We start from the raw sequence: 12,552 nt of genomic DNA on the forward strand, positions 1-12,552 counted from the left end.
GGAAAAAAAACAATATTAGAAAACAGAGAATCTTTTTCCCACTCAGGAAATAATAAATAAGTGTTAGGAATATTGTTTTTTCTAGCACAATGTTCATGTACAAACAAATTTCCAGTCCAACATCCCAATCGTCAAAACATTTGGCCAGAATTGTCACCAATAACTTTTGCATCCATCAGTTGGCAACCCACCAAAACTGGAATTAAGACATGGCTTGTTTGGCAGAACTTATAATACCATAAATTGTTGGTATAGACCACATCACTCACCATCTCACTTTATCGTGGGCACCCGCTTATATCATGCTAACCACAAGCCATCAACATTGGTGTTAATTACAAGGGTGCCTAAGCACTCTTATTTCGAGTTGGTCAGTAAGTACTTACCCTGTACTTAGCAATTTAAAAAGCTGTGCTGACTTCAACCAAAGTTGGGTCTTTGAACAGTTCCAAGAGGCTGCCTGGACCTTTAGACTGTCTGAGTGATGGGATTCTGGGTGCAATTGCTAAACTATTGGGAGAGGCAGTTGGTCAGTGAGATCTTATCAATATTTTTTAATTGTGCTTTTTGGTTTCATCATCCACCACATAGAACAAGGTTAACATCAAGGTGCCCGTTAAAGGCAGTGAGGACTACATTGCCGTTCAAATGCGCAGAGGGCAAAAAAAATGGTACTGAGTGGGGAAATGAAGAGGTAACCTTAAACCAAATGGTGAAATGGCTATATATTAATGTTAAATAACATTTCTGTCCTGAAAACTAGGTTCCTCCAAATATGTTGGGTCCACTGCCATGCACCACCCCTTAGTCAATTATGAGTGAGGCAGAGTTAGAAGGTGCACCAACCTTCCCCTCTGCCATACAGTTTGGGATAAGAGGACTCAGTCATGAGCAAAAACCTGCCAGAATGACTTTATAAGGCTGTCAGACAAATAGGCTTCAATTATAGGATGGCTGTTGTCAGGAAGCTATAATTATTTTCATAACGTTATGGGAATTTATTCTAGAGTAATAATGTGGTCTGTGTCTATGGGCCTGTGCTTGTGTGTTTGCATGTGTGTAGGACTTAATTGAATTAAAGGCAGCTGATCTGAAGGTTTTGATGTATCAGAAGACAAGCTAGGTTTGAAATGTTAAATAGGTAAACATGGATGAAGTTTTAGAATGTGAGGTGTAAAGGGAGGGTTTGCATTTTAAAATAAACCAGAGTAGGTTGAATTCAAAAGAGGGGGTGAAATGTGTCACTTAGCCAGGAGAAGTTAAGAAACAGTGGGCAAAATTTTCTCCTGCTGGGCAGGTGGGCCCGACCCAATCTCCGGCGGGTGGGGAGCCAATCCCCACCAGCAAAGCGGGCCGCACCACCATTTTACATGGGCAGGCCTTAATTGGCCCGCCCAGCGTGACGCCCGGCGGGAAGCACTAAGCGCTTCCTGTGCAGGCGGGGGGATTCCCTAAAAGCGAGAGCGCGCTCTTTCGCGCATGCACACGAAAGAGCACACATCTTCCTGAGGCTAAGTGCAGCCTCAGGCAGATCGCCTCTACTTTGAAAAATATTAAAAAAGAGAAAAAAAATTCCCTAACATGTCCCCCTCATGTAACAAACATGAGATGGGACATGTTCATAATTTACAGAATAACTTTATTAAAGTTTTTAAAACCTTGCATGAAACCTCATCCCGCCGCTGGATGAGGTTTCATGTTTTCTCTATTTACTGCCGGGGCTCCTGGCCTGCCCACCAACCTTAAGGTTGGACGGGCAGGTCCTTTAATTGTTTAAATGATCCTGTCAATGGCCTCAACTGGCCATTGACATGTCTGCTGGCCCGCAGCTGATTATGCTGCAGACCCATCTTCCTGAAAATTTAAATGGGGCAGGATGACATTGGGGGTTCCGCCCCGCCCCCGGCTCGCCGACGGCAAAATTCTGCCCAGTGAGCTTATTTTTCCAAAGAATACTGGTAAATTTGGTACAATGATAGATTTTTATTATTAGAGAGGTAAAGTCCAAAGACATAGTGAAACAATGGGAAAATATGCATAAAGGAGAGAAGGCTGGGTGCAAGGGAAGACATTCTAAGGTCTAACAATTGTGAAAAGCCTCCAGCCTCTGTGCCCAAACTGTTGTCTGCAAGAACTGAAGTTAAGAAAACTCACTTTGAATTTGACTGTTCAGCATATTGTGTTACTTTGTCTGGGTCTTTTAAAATCTGTGTGTTTTCGGTCTTGCCTTAATGGAGGTGTAACTGGTAGTCAGGTTAACTAGAGGAGCTGGGAGTTATCATAGTAGTAATTTGTAAACTTATTTATGTGATTAAAATCATTTTTTTAATTTAACAAACATTCAATTTAGTTTTGTAAGAAACCTATAAGACTTGGTGGTCTTAGTATTACTGAGTTCAAGGCACACATCTCGAAATATATACAAATTGAAAAACAGTTGTGGCAGTTGTTTCAAGTTTCCCTTTGGGAATTGAGCAGCTCAGCATTTACCATCGGCTGTGCCATAACACTGTTAACTTACACTACGTATGGGACCACCTCAGCATTGGATTGCCGAGCATTTTTGAAGGCAATCTTCAAGAAACTTTTTCCAATTAAAAGTGAAATCCAATAGTACTCTCCAAATAATGAAGCCCAGCAAGCTTAAAGCTATGTACTAACTCGATGCACTAAAATATTTCAAGCTGGGTTGAATGTGTAACATTTCTATTGAACACTTAAATCTCAAAAAGAGCTTCACACAGTGAATTACTTTTGGAAAGTAAGCAAACAAAAGTTATTGTGCACCAATAAAGTTCCATAGAGTCATAATGGCACAGAGGAAGGCCATTCAGCTCATCGAATCTATGCTTTATACAGTAATGAGATGAATAACCAAGCACTAGTCTTCCCTGAATGGCTTCATGAAGCAAGCAACATCAACTAAGCAGGCCCCAATTTAATTTCTTAGCCAAAGCTCTGCAATCCAGGTTTATGCACTGAAGTGCCACTTTGAATTTTGAGTCCACAATCTTCTGGCCCAATATTGAGATTACTTCCAACTGAGCCAACCTGAGACACTATACTTATAAAGCTATGCAGACTGACACCAACTAAACAAACTAGCTGCTTCTTATTCTATACTGTACTGTAATATTGGTTTATTCCTAGGCACACTTACTTTTATTTTACATGTTTCAGCTATCAAGCACATCAGCAAGTTCCGTCCACCCATCACCTCTGCACTTGCTGACCTTTACTGGCTCCCAGCCTGTCAATGCCGTGATTTTAAAATTCCCATCCTTGTTTTCAAAATCATCCATTGCCTCACCCCTCCCTATCTCTGTAATCTCTCCTCCGGTCCCACAGCCCTCCGAGATATCAGTGCTTATCTAATTCTGGCCTTTTCAACCTCCCTGATGTTAATCACTCCACCACCGGCAACTGTGCTAAGGCACAAAGTTCTGCAATTCCCTCCCCTACACCTCTCTACTTCATTTTCCTCCTTTAAGACAAGCTTTGACCAAGCGTTTGAACATCTCTATGTGCTTGGTGTCATATTATGCTTTGTTATGCTCCTGTGTAGTGCCTTGGAACATTCTAGTCAGTTAAAGTATGATACAAATACAACCTTTTGGTGGTGTTCTTCTTCATTGTCCTTTTCTGTTCCTACCTTTAACCTAACATTATTGCGGTTCCTAACTCTATTCTCATCACTTATTTTGTTGCACTGCACTTTGCAGAACTAAATAAAGCAGTGCTTCTTCTCTTCTTGAACCGGAAACAGAAAGCAGTCCTGGATGCAAACTAAAAAGCAGTCCCCAATTTGACGGCAGAGATTACTTTTGTATTCCAGTCAAACTTGGGAGAGTTAAAATGGCCCAATATCAATAGGGCAAGCCTTTGGATGAGCAGCAAAAGGTTCAGGGTTCGAACTCTTGCTCCACACTGTCCCCACTCTGAATTCTGTATTGATGTCCAGCAGAGATGCTCTCATTCAGTGAGTGTGGGTGGCCCACTTTAATTGAGCGGGTGGGGGTAGTCCATTAAACCCCCCTGTCATTTATACCTAACCACCCTACTGGCTGGTACAAAGATAATTACAGTCATGGACCAAATGTTCATTTGCCACCTATTAATCAGCCTATAGATGCTTCCTCTATTTTGCACCATTCTCCTGCTAGCACCAAACAAATTTGATGATCCGACATCTAAAAGCAGAAACAATATAAGTCTGCAGGGCACAATAAAGTCAGCAGAGGGCATCAGACAATATTATATCGTACTGGTTTAGCAATGAGAATCTGAGTTTTGTGACATGTAGAACACAGTACAGTATATTCTTCCTTGTGTATTATACAGTAACCTGTACTTAGATACAGTCTCCGTCATTGACAGATCGCAGCTTTTCAGTAAATCAATGAATTATATTGAAACAGCGATTATACTTCTAAAAATACTTCATCAGCCATGAAGCAATCGGAGGGGAGCCCAAGGTTGTGAAAGGCACTGTTTAAATGTAAGCTCTTTCATTCATAATTCCTGTTAGGTCACACGAGTGTAGATGAAAACAATTATTAATATTGTTCAGCTCTAGTGTCACATGAGACGTTAAACCAAGGCCCCACCTGTCCTCTCAGGTGGATATAAAAGATCCCATGCCACTATTTTGAAAATCAGCAGGGAAGTTCTCCCTATTGTCATGGTTAATAGTTATCCCTCAGCCCACATCAGGAAGAGATGATCTGCTCATCACCACATTTGCCATTCATGGGATTTTGCTGTGCACAAACTGGCTGCTGTATTTCACACTGCCAAAATTTCCCAAATATAATATGCACCCAAATATAATTCACAACTTGATTTTCATGAACAAAGAATTCAACTTGCCCCATCGCCATGTGTAATATGCACCAAGACTTTCACAAGATTGCAGTCAAAGTGGCCTGCTATTGACAAAAGTGTTGAGCAAACCCAATTATGCTGAAGGGTCCGTTCCCACACTAGTTTGCTGAGCCAGACCCAGGCCCAAAAAAAAATGTAGGATATTCAGTTAGACCCAATGAGCCGCCTGCATTTGTTGATCGATTGAACATAACATGTGATGCACTGATCATTTCTTTCAAAAATTAAAATTTATAAATTAATAAAAACACAAGACGGTTCTATGCCTTAAAAACGGGAAGAATTTCAAAGAAGTGCAATCAAAACAACTCTTCTAGTAGCTATGCATCATCATTTGAAACACTTCCTAACAAGGTGTTCCTGACCAGTTGAAAAACAGTATTTTAATTTGTTGCATGTGTAATACAATGTCTAGAAATAATTCTCAAGGAAAAATGTGTATTGTATTCAGAAAATTATAGTATACAAAATCTTTCATCCCTTCTTTTATTTATATAAACAGGTAAACATCACCTGTAAATATCGCCAGATAACATTATCCAGTAAAGGAACCAAGCACATGGGGATCAAGCAGGCCAGTGGAGTTGAGGGAGAAGATCCACCATGATCTTACTGAATGAAATAACAGACTCAAGTGGTCGACTAGCTGACTCCTATTTCTTATGTTCTTAATCTGGCTCGACTAGTTCTCTCTAAAGGCTTCAGATAAATTCCATATTTTGAAAGACAGCCTATAAGTACCTCCCAAAAAAAACTTACCAAAACCCAGTGAATTTAAAAAAGGATTGTATTAAATTCAGAAAGAGATAACAAACAAAAATAATTGAGCAAAACGCACAAGATACTTCCTGTATGTTAACTCCTGTGGCATCAGCCTTATAACCACTGACACAAATCACACTGAGCAGGATCATTTTTCTATGAGTGAAGCTCATTGTTAACTGTTTAGGTGCTGTCACAGAATCAAAGCAGCCAACATCATCCTAAGCCTTAGCAAGGAGGTTTCATTTTTATAAAAGTATGATGCAATAGCACTAATCTACTGATGAGCAAAATGTTCACTTAATTCAAAAATGTTAAAACATTAAATCCCTATGAATAATTTTGGCTAAAATTTAAAGTTTCACACTGCTACTAGGCAATGGCTACACAAGTGGTATTCTGCTGTCAGTCCAAAAAAACCTTCTGCCTAACACACACCCGAGCAACGCTGTGTATGAATTTTAGTGTTGGTGAGATGCCAGGTACAAAGACCAAATATCCCAGCAATAGGCTGAATGAATCAAACAGCATGTTCCTTCAGTTGTTTGTAGTAGGCAAAGTACAGACTGTACTCAACCAGTCCGCCCTTGCAAAACCCAAAACAAAACGTCTGCTGTTAGATGTGATTCTACAATTGGCAGCACTTGTTAAACAATTCTGAGTGCGCTAATAGCTACACTAACAACCAACTTATGACAATCAGTCAAGCTCGTAACCCTTGCCAAATGCCACACATGTTCATATGCAGGGACTTGTCCTCCACAAACAAAAGGAATATGTTCAAGCCTTGTGCTATTTTTTGAATTACCCAGAGTTTAGGGAGCTCATAGTTCCCCATTGCTTTCCCCACTTCAACACCTCGGCCAATCAGAGTCAACTTGCCAGCCAATCAGCACTCTTTGCTCCTGTAGTATAAATTGTTGTGATCGTTTGAAATTTGGCATTTTTGACTTTGCCCTTAAACAAAAAGTTTAAGCCAGATGTCTGTCCTGTCAGCAATATTCAAAGTTAAAGTTATAATTACAAACCCAAAAAAAGATGCCCCACAAAAGCAGACCATTCATTCCATCATATCTGTGCTGGCTCTTTGAAAGAGCTATCCAATTAGTCCACTCCCATGCACTTTCCCCTGACCCTGCAATTTCCTTCAAGATTTTTGATATTTTTGTAAGTTTTTACTGAACCTGTTTCCACCACTTTTTCAGGCAGAACAGTCCAGATCACAACAACTCGCCTTAGAAAAATAAAGTTCTCTTTTTGCTTCTGGCCCTTTTGCTTCGCTTCTAATCTTAGATCAGTCTCCTCTGTTATTGACCCTTCTGCCATAGGAAACAGTTTCTCCTTATTTACTCTATCAAAACCCCCTCAGGATTTTGAGTATCTCCATTCAATCTTCACATAATCTTTGCTCTCAGATAACAGCCACTGCTTCTCCGGACTCTCCACATATCTGCAGTCAAAGTCACTTGTACCATTCTAGTAAATCTCTGCTGCACTCTCTCCAAGGCCTAACCAATGCATTTACTATTAAGCTGCGATGCTGACCATTGCACTTCTTTTAGTGCCGTGCAGGCATCTAAATTACCTCGCGCCACACTGAGCGAGATGCACAATAACGGACAGCCCTCAAAAGTCTCAAAGAGAAGTTTGGCGCTTTGTTGGGCAGTAATACTTTGAAGTTAAAAAAAATCAACCCCATAAAAGAATTCCTTAGGCTGCAGCCAATGAAACATGTTCTCAGTTCGGGGCTGCGGTAGCAGCATCCCACAAGGCGCCTCGTGAAAATCAGAACCCTGTGTTAGGAAGTTGGCAGGACTCATGCAGGGTTGTATTTTTAAACACAGAAGATGAGCTGATAATCCCTTTCAGAGCAGAGCCTTAATTTTAGCACACCGATAGACGCGGGACTGCTTTGTGGATACAGCTGTAGGTGCTGAGCTCCCTATAAATATTAATCTCAGCTACCGAGACACTTTTCTCATTAGGGGAGAGACTGTTGCGCTATTTCAGGGAACATCAAGACCGAAAATTCCTTTACAACTGTTCCAATATCTGTAATATTGATGTGCCAGCGGTGTGAAATGCCTCTTATATTTTTGTATTTGAAAAAAATGATGTTTTGAAGTGTAAAACGAGGGTATGCAAAGACACAGAAATGGCCAAAACAAAGCTATGCTTCAATCAAATTGCGTTTGTATGTTGCCTGTGTTTGAATAAATTTAAAGTTGTCATGATCAAACCCAGCATCACGTTGGCCTTTTCAAAGGCAGAGTGTCCTAAACCGTACAAAGAATTTCTAGTTTATTAATATACACAAGATTAAGACAGAGATAAAACTGGTTGTTTTCATACAGGACAATATAATGTACTGGGTAACCTGCCAGACTTCAGAAGCAGGCTCAGTTTTAAAGGATACAAAAGATTTGAAAAGCACAGTAGTGAGAAAGAAAGAACATTCCTTTGGTGCGTGAAGGATTCAGATAGGCACTCCGCTCACAGCCCCCAGAAATGCTAACTCTCCTGATGGTTAGCCTGTTGAAATCTGACAGCCTGGCAGATCATGTGTGAGAACCTGCTGCTTCTGATCCAGAAGCAACAGGCCCAGGTTTGAAAGCAATGAACGAAAGATAAAAAGCTACTGATGATTCAAAAACTCCCTTGTTACTGCCTTCTGACTCCCTGCAAGCAGCAGAAGCATGTGAGGCAGACCCAGGATTTGCTGTAACCACCCTCCGTTAGTTAGACTTGTTAATGCCCATTTAATCTCAATGATATTTTGCACTCCAAATTGCTGAAAGTGCAAGATGGAAATGGCACAACATTCTCTGAAGGGCATTTGGAATCTGAGCCAATGGAGCAAGCAACTGTACAACTCCCAACAGATTGAAAGATTCTGAAATGACCGGCACAATGAACAAAGGAATGCTCACTAGAATGGGTGAATTCAATAGCAAATGGGCTACAGAGAGAAAAATAATGAGACAGAAGATAGAAGAGACAGAAAGGAGGGTTTTTTTGTAAATTTATTTAACAATACATGGTCAACTAAAACCTAAAGGAATGAGTATCCACACTTGTAATAGTTGATTTTCAGTGCCAGAGAGGTAGACTGGTTATAATTAATTTGCATCTTGTCGTTAAAAGGTTATTTAGACATGAACCATAATGCTCTGTTGCATTTTTCTTTTTTTACTGTCTTATTGAATTGAAATAATGTCCCCTCATTCAAAGATTTCACAAGCATCTATTGCATCAAATGTCCCTCGAAGCTCCAATGACAGCATCAGCAGGAAACACAATGAGAACTTATGAAGGTGCCAAAGCATCAATGAAATCAAATCAAATCTTTTTCACTGGTGATGGGAGCTTAATGCACGAGAGGCTCTCAACCCTACAGTCCGAGAGGTACAATAAGGGACCATGTCCTGCATGAGTGAAAGAATACCTGAAACTCATCATTGTTCAAATGCTCTATTTATTCTACATGCACAGCTCCCGGTGTCACCATAAGCACATGTTTAAATTAGTTCTGGTACAGTGCCTGCTACAGATGCCTGGTTCATTGTCATTTCATGTTGCTGTGCACAAGTGAAACAAGAGATCCAATTTTTATTTTGTTGCCAGGAACAAGATATTTTCTACATTGGCGACTGATTCATGCTTCCAAACTGCTTTGGTTACAGGACTCCACTTGCTCAATTCAAGATTAAAAATTAAATAGGCAAGAAATTTTACAAACATTCCGTGTTGCCTGAAAAATAGGAGCCAGGTAAATAGTAGCTTTCTCAAGGGAACTGGATCGCTATTTTGAAAGGAAAGAAATTTCCAAACTGTGGGGGAAAAGCAGGGCAGTGGGGCTGATTAAAGAGCTCAGAGGGCCAGCACAGGACTGATGGGCTGAATTACCTCTATCTGCACTGTACATTTCTATGACATTTTGCATATCACTTAATTGTGTTTTGCTCAGACTTATACTTTCTGGTTCATTCAGTGAGTCAATCTGCATTTTAGATGGCAAGCAGACTTTTCAAATTTAAGAGCAGACATTGGCTCAAATTTTGGTTTAAATAATGATATTAGGCACTGTAAAAGCCACAATTATGATAGCCAACGTAAAACAAAATTGTAGCGTTGACACAACATGAGACCAGAGTAAGAATCCTTGACAAGAAGTGATTCGCAGTTAGCTCAGTTCATGATAGCTGATTCGCGTACAGAGTTAAAGTTGAGCATGATTGCACCGACTGAAAATGGCAGTGACTTGGACTTATGGATACTCATGAGCTAAAAGAGGCAGTGGAATCACAAGAGACAGCTCAAAAATTATAAAATTAGTTGCTTAAAGCATTTAGGCAGAACAATAACATGAGGAATTTAATGGGTGCATAGGTAAATTACAACAACATTATTCAGGTAGTACCTTTAACACAGTAAAACATCCTAAGGCACTTCACAGTAAGTGTTATCAAACAAAATTTGACTTGAGTCACACTAGGATATAATAAGGCAGAAGACCAAAAGCTTGATCAGAGAAATAGGTATCTCACATTTTATTGCAATGTTTAAACCAGATGAATTTTGAGCATCTTCAAGGAGAAAGAATGTGAAAAAGACAAGAGAGGTTTAGGGGGGGATTCCATGGCTTAGGGCCTAGGCAGCTGAAGGCACAGTAGCACGGAGCAATTAAAATTGGAAATAGACAAGGAGTCAGAATTGGAGGAGCCCTGATATCACAGAGGGTTGTAGGCCAGGAGAACGTTACAGAGATAGGAAGAGTCGAGTCCATGGAGTGATTTGAACACAAAGGCCTGAAATTTCACTCCCGAATCAGGCACGCACAGTCAGGAAAATTCCCGACTCCACAAATTCAACTTGGGAAGGGGTGGCCCGAATAGTCAGATTCTGGTTCAGGACGGGCGTTAACAGGAGTCAGGCCCGCCAACACAGGAAACAGTGCGGAGGCAGCCACAGGAGCTTCCAAGTGCAGAGGCAGGCTGTGTGAAAGGTCAGCCTCAGTGCTCTGGGAACTGTAGGAATAGAACAAAAAATTGCCCTCCAGCCTTCACCCCTCACTGTCCCTCACCCCCATGACCCCTCATACCCTCTATGCTAACCTATACCTATACACCCACACTATGGCCCCTCATACCCTCCATACCAACCTATGCCCATACATCCAGCCTCCTTATGCCCTCCATGTTAATCTATGCACATGTACCTGCCCCTTGGCGCTTTGTAGCCCTTATGCCAACTTAGTAACAACTCATGCCAACTCAGGCCACCCATGCCCCCCATCCACCAGCCTTTGCCCTTACGCCCTCCATGGCAACCCAACCAGTGTTGACCATGGGCAGACCTTAGGACTCATGCTGAGATGAAATAAAGTTCTTTCTATTAATTACTTCATTATTTTAAAAAAAGCTCTCATTAATGAAAACTCGTTCACTACATTTAAATCCCTTCAACAACTAAATCCTTTATAAAAATACAAGCGCTTGTATTCATAGCTTCACATCAAAGACTTTATAACCACTTGGAGCTGTCAAGCAAACTGTGAACTAACAGACAGCAGACTGTGATAATAATAGATTGTGGAATCAGTTATGCAGCGCAATAATGATAGTTTAAGGCATATGTCACAGACAGAGCAAAATAGCAGGCATTTTGTAGATGCTGCAGACATGTTTTTTTTTAATTTAAGAGCCAGGTGGTTTAAATGCCTTGATAGTTTGACAGTTTCAATGTGTTTATCACTTTTTATGCATATTCAAGTCTTATTTTAACTTGATCTCTCCCAAAGGGCACTTGATCTTCCTTAAAGGTGTTTCCGGGCCTATCCAAAAGCATACCTTACCTTTCCAAAAAGGGCACCCTACCTCTCCGAAGAACTCTGGTAAGTTTAGACCTACTCTTGAAAAGTATAAAGCTCACAAGTCGTGTTTTGGACATTCTGGTAACGAAAATTGGTTCTGTTTGCATGTGCAGCTGTTGCCTTGAACCACAGATGTGTAATCGATAACCCATCCCAATTTCCCCCGCTGGCAAAAATGGTGGATGCTGAGTTCGGGAATGGGACTCAGAATTGGGGCTCTGGCGCTGTTTTGACTACACCAGAGAGCCTTCCCATCCTTATGAAAATTCAGGCCTAGGACGATAAATGTAAAATGGGGGCATTGTTGGACTGAGAACGCATACAGATCAGTGACCAAAGGGTTGACGGGTGGACATGCTCGGTGTGGGTTAGGATACAGGACCAGAGTTTTGGATGAGCTAAAGTTAATGCAGGATGGTGAACGGGAAGTTGGTCAGGAGAACATTGGAATAGTCTTGAAAGGAACTGACAAGAGCAGAGATGAAGGTTTCAGCAGCAGATGGGCTCAAGTATTGAAAAGGTTCAAGTCTTTGTGGTGGAGAGGATAGGACGTGCGAAAATGAGGTCATTAGGATGCGGAGGTTGACAAAATCCATCCCATTATAATGGAACTAAAGCCTCCTCTGCCTGTCATAATCCCACATGGAATGTATTGGAGCATTCTGAGTCTCATTTTCTAGTGGGTGTAGACCCATAATGCAAATCTGATCCAAATTTGGGGCTAATTAGCAAACTTCCTCAGAAATGCTACAGGATTGCAAATGTGGGAATTAGAAAAATGCACATTGGTACAATAGCTGGTGCACTTCTAAGGTCAGAATGTCAATCAAGCAGCCAATTTGTTGTGCCCCACAATGAGACAATGAGAGAAACCCGTAAGATGCTCCAGACTTGGAACAACCAAGAAAGGAGGTGTGGTCCTGATAACAACAGATGATCACAAGAGGGGACTGCACTAATAATGGGCTTAATAGCCACAGTTCAGTCCAGTCCAGTGATTTGTTGATAATCTGACATTATGCTAATGGAAAAGG

At 41.0% G+C, this 12,552-nt stretch overlaps 1 protein-coding gene across 1 annotated transcript in view; it reads right to left on the reverse strand.

The window, feature by feature from the left end:
• The window catches only part of LOC121277357 (serine-rich coiled-coil domain-containing protein 1-like), an 898,837-nt gene that overhangs the window by 705,934 nt on the left and 180,351 nt on the right, over positions 1–12,552 (reverse strand). The gene's annotated exons all lie outside the window — the stretch shown is intronic.

This window comes from Carcharodon carcharias, chromosome 1, assembly GCF_017639515.1.
Source record: "Carcharodon carcharias isolate sCarCar2 chromosome 1, sCarCar2.pri, whole genome shotgun sequence".
Taxonomy (NCBI): Eukaryota; Metazoa; Chordata; class Chondrichthyes; order Lamniformes; family Lamnidae; genus Carcharodon; species Carcharodon carcharias.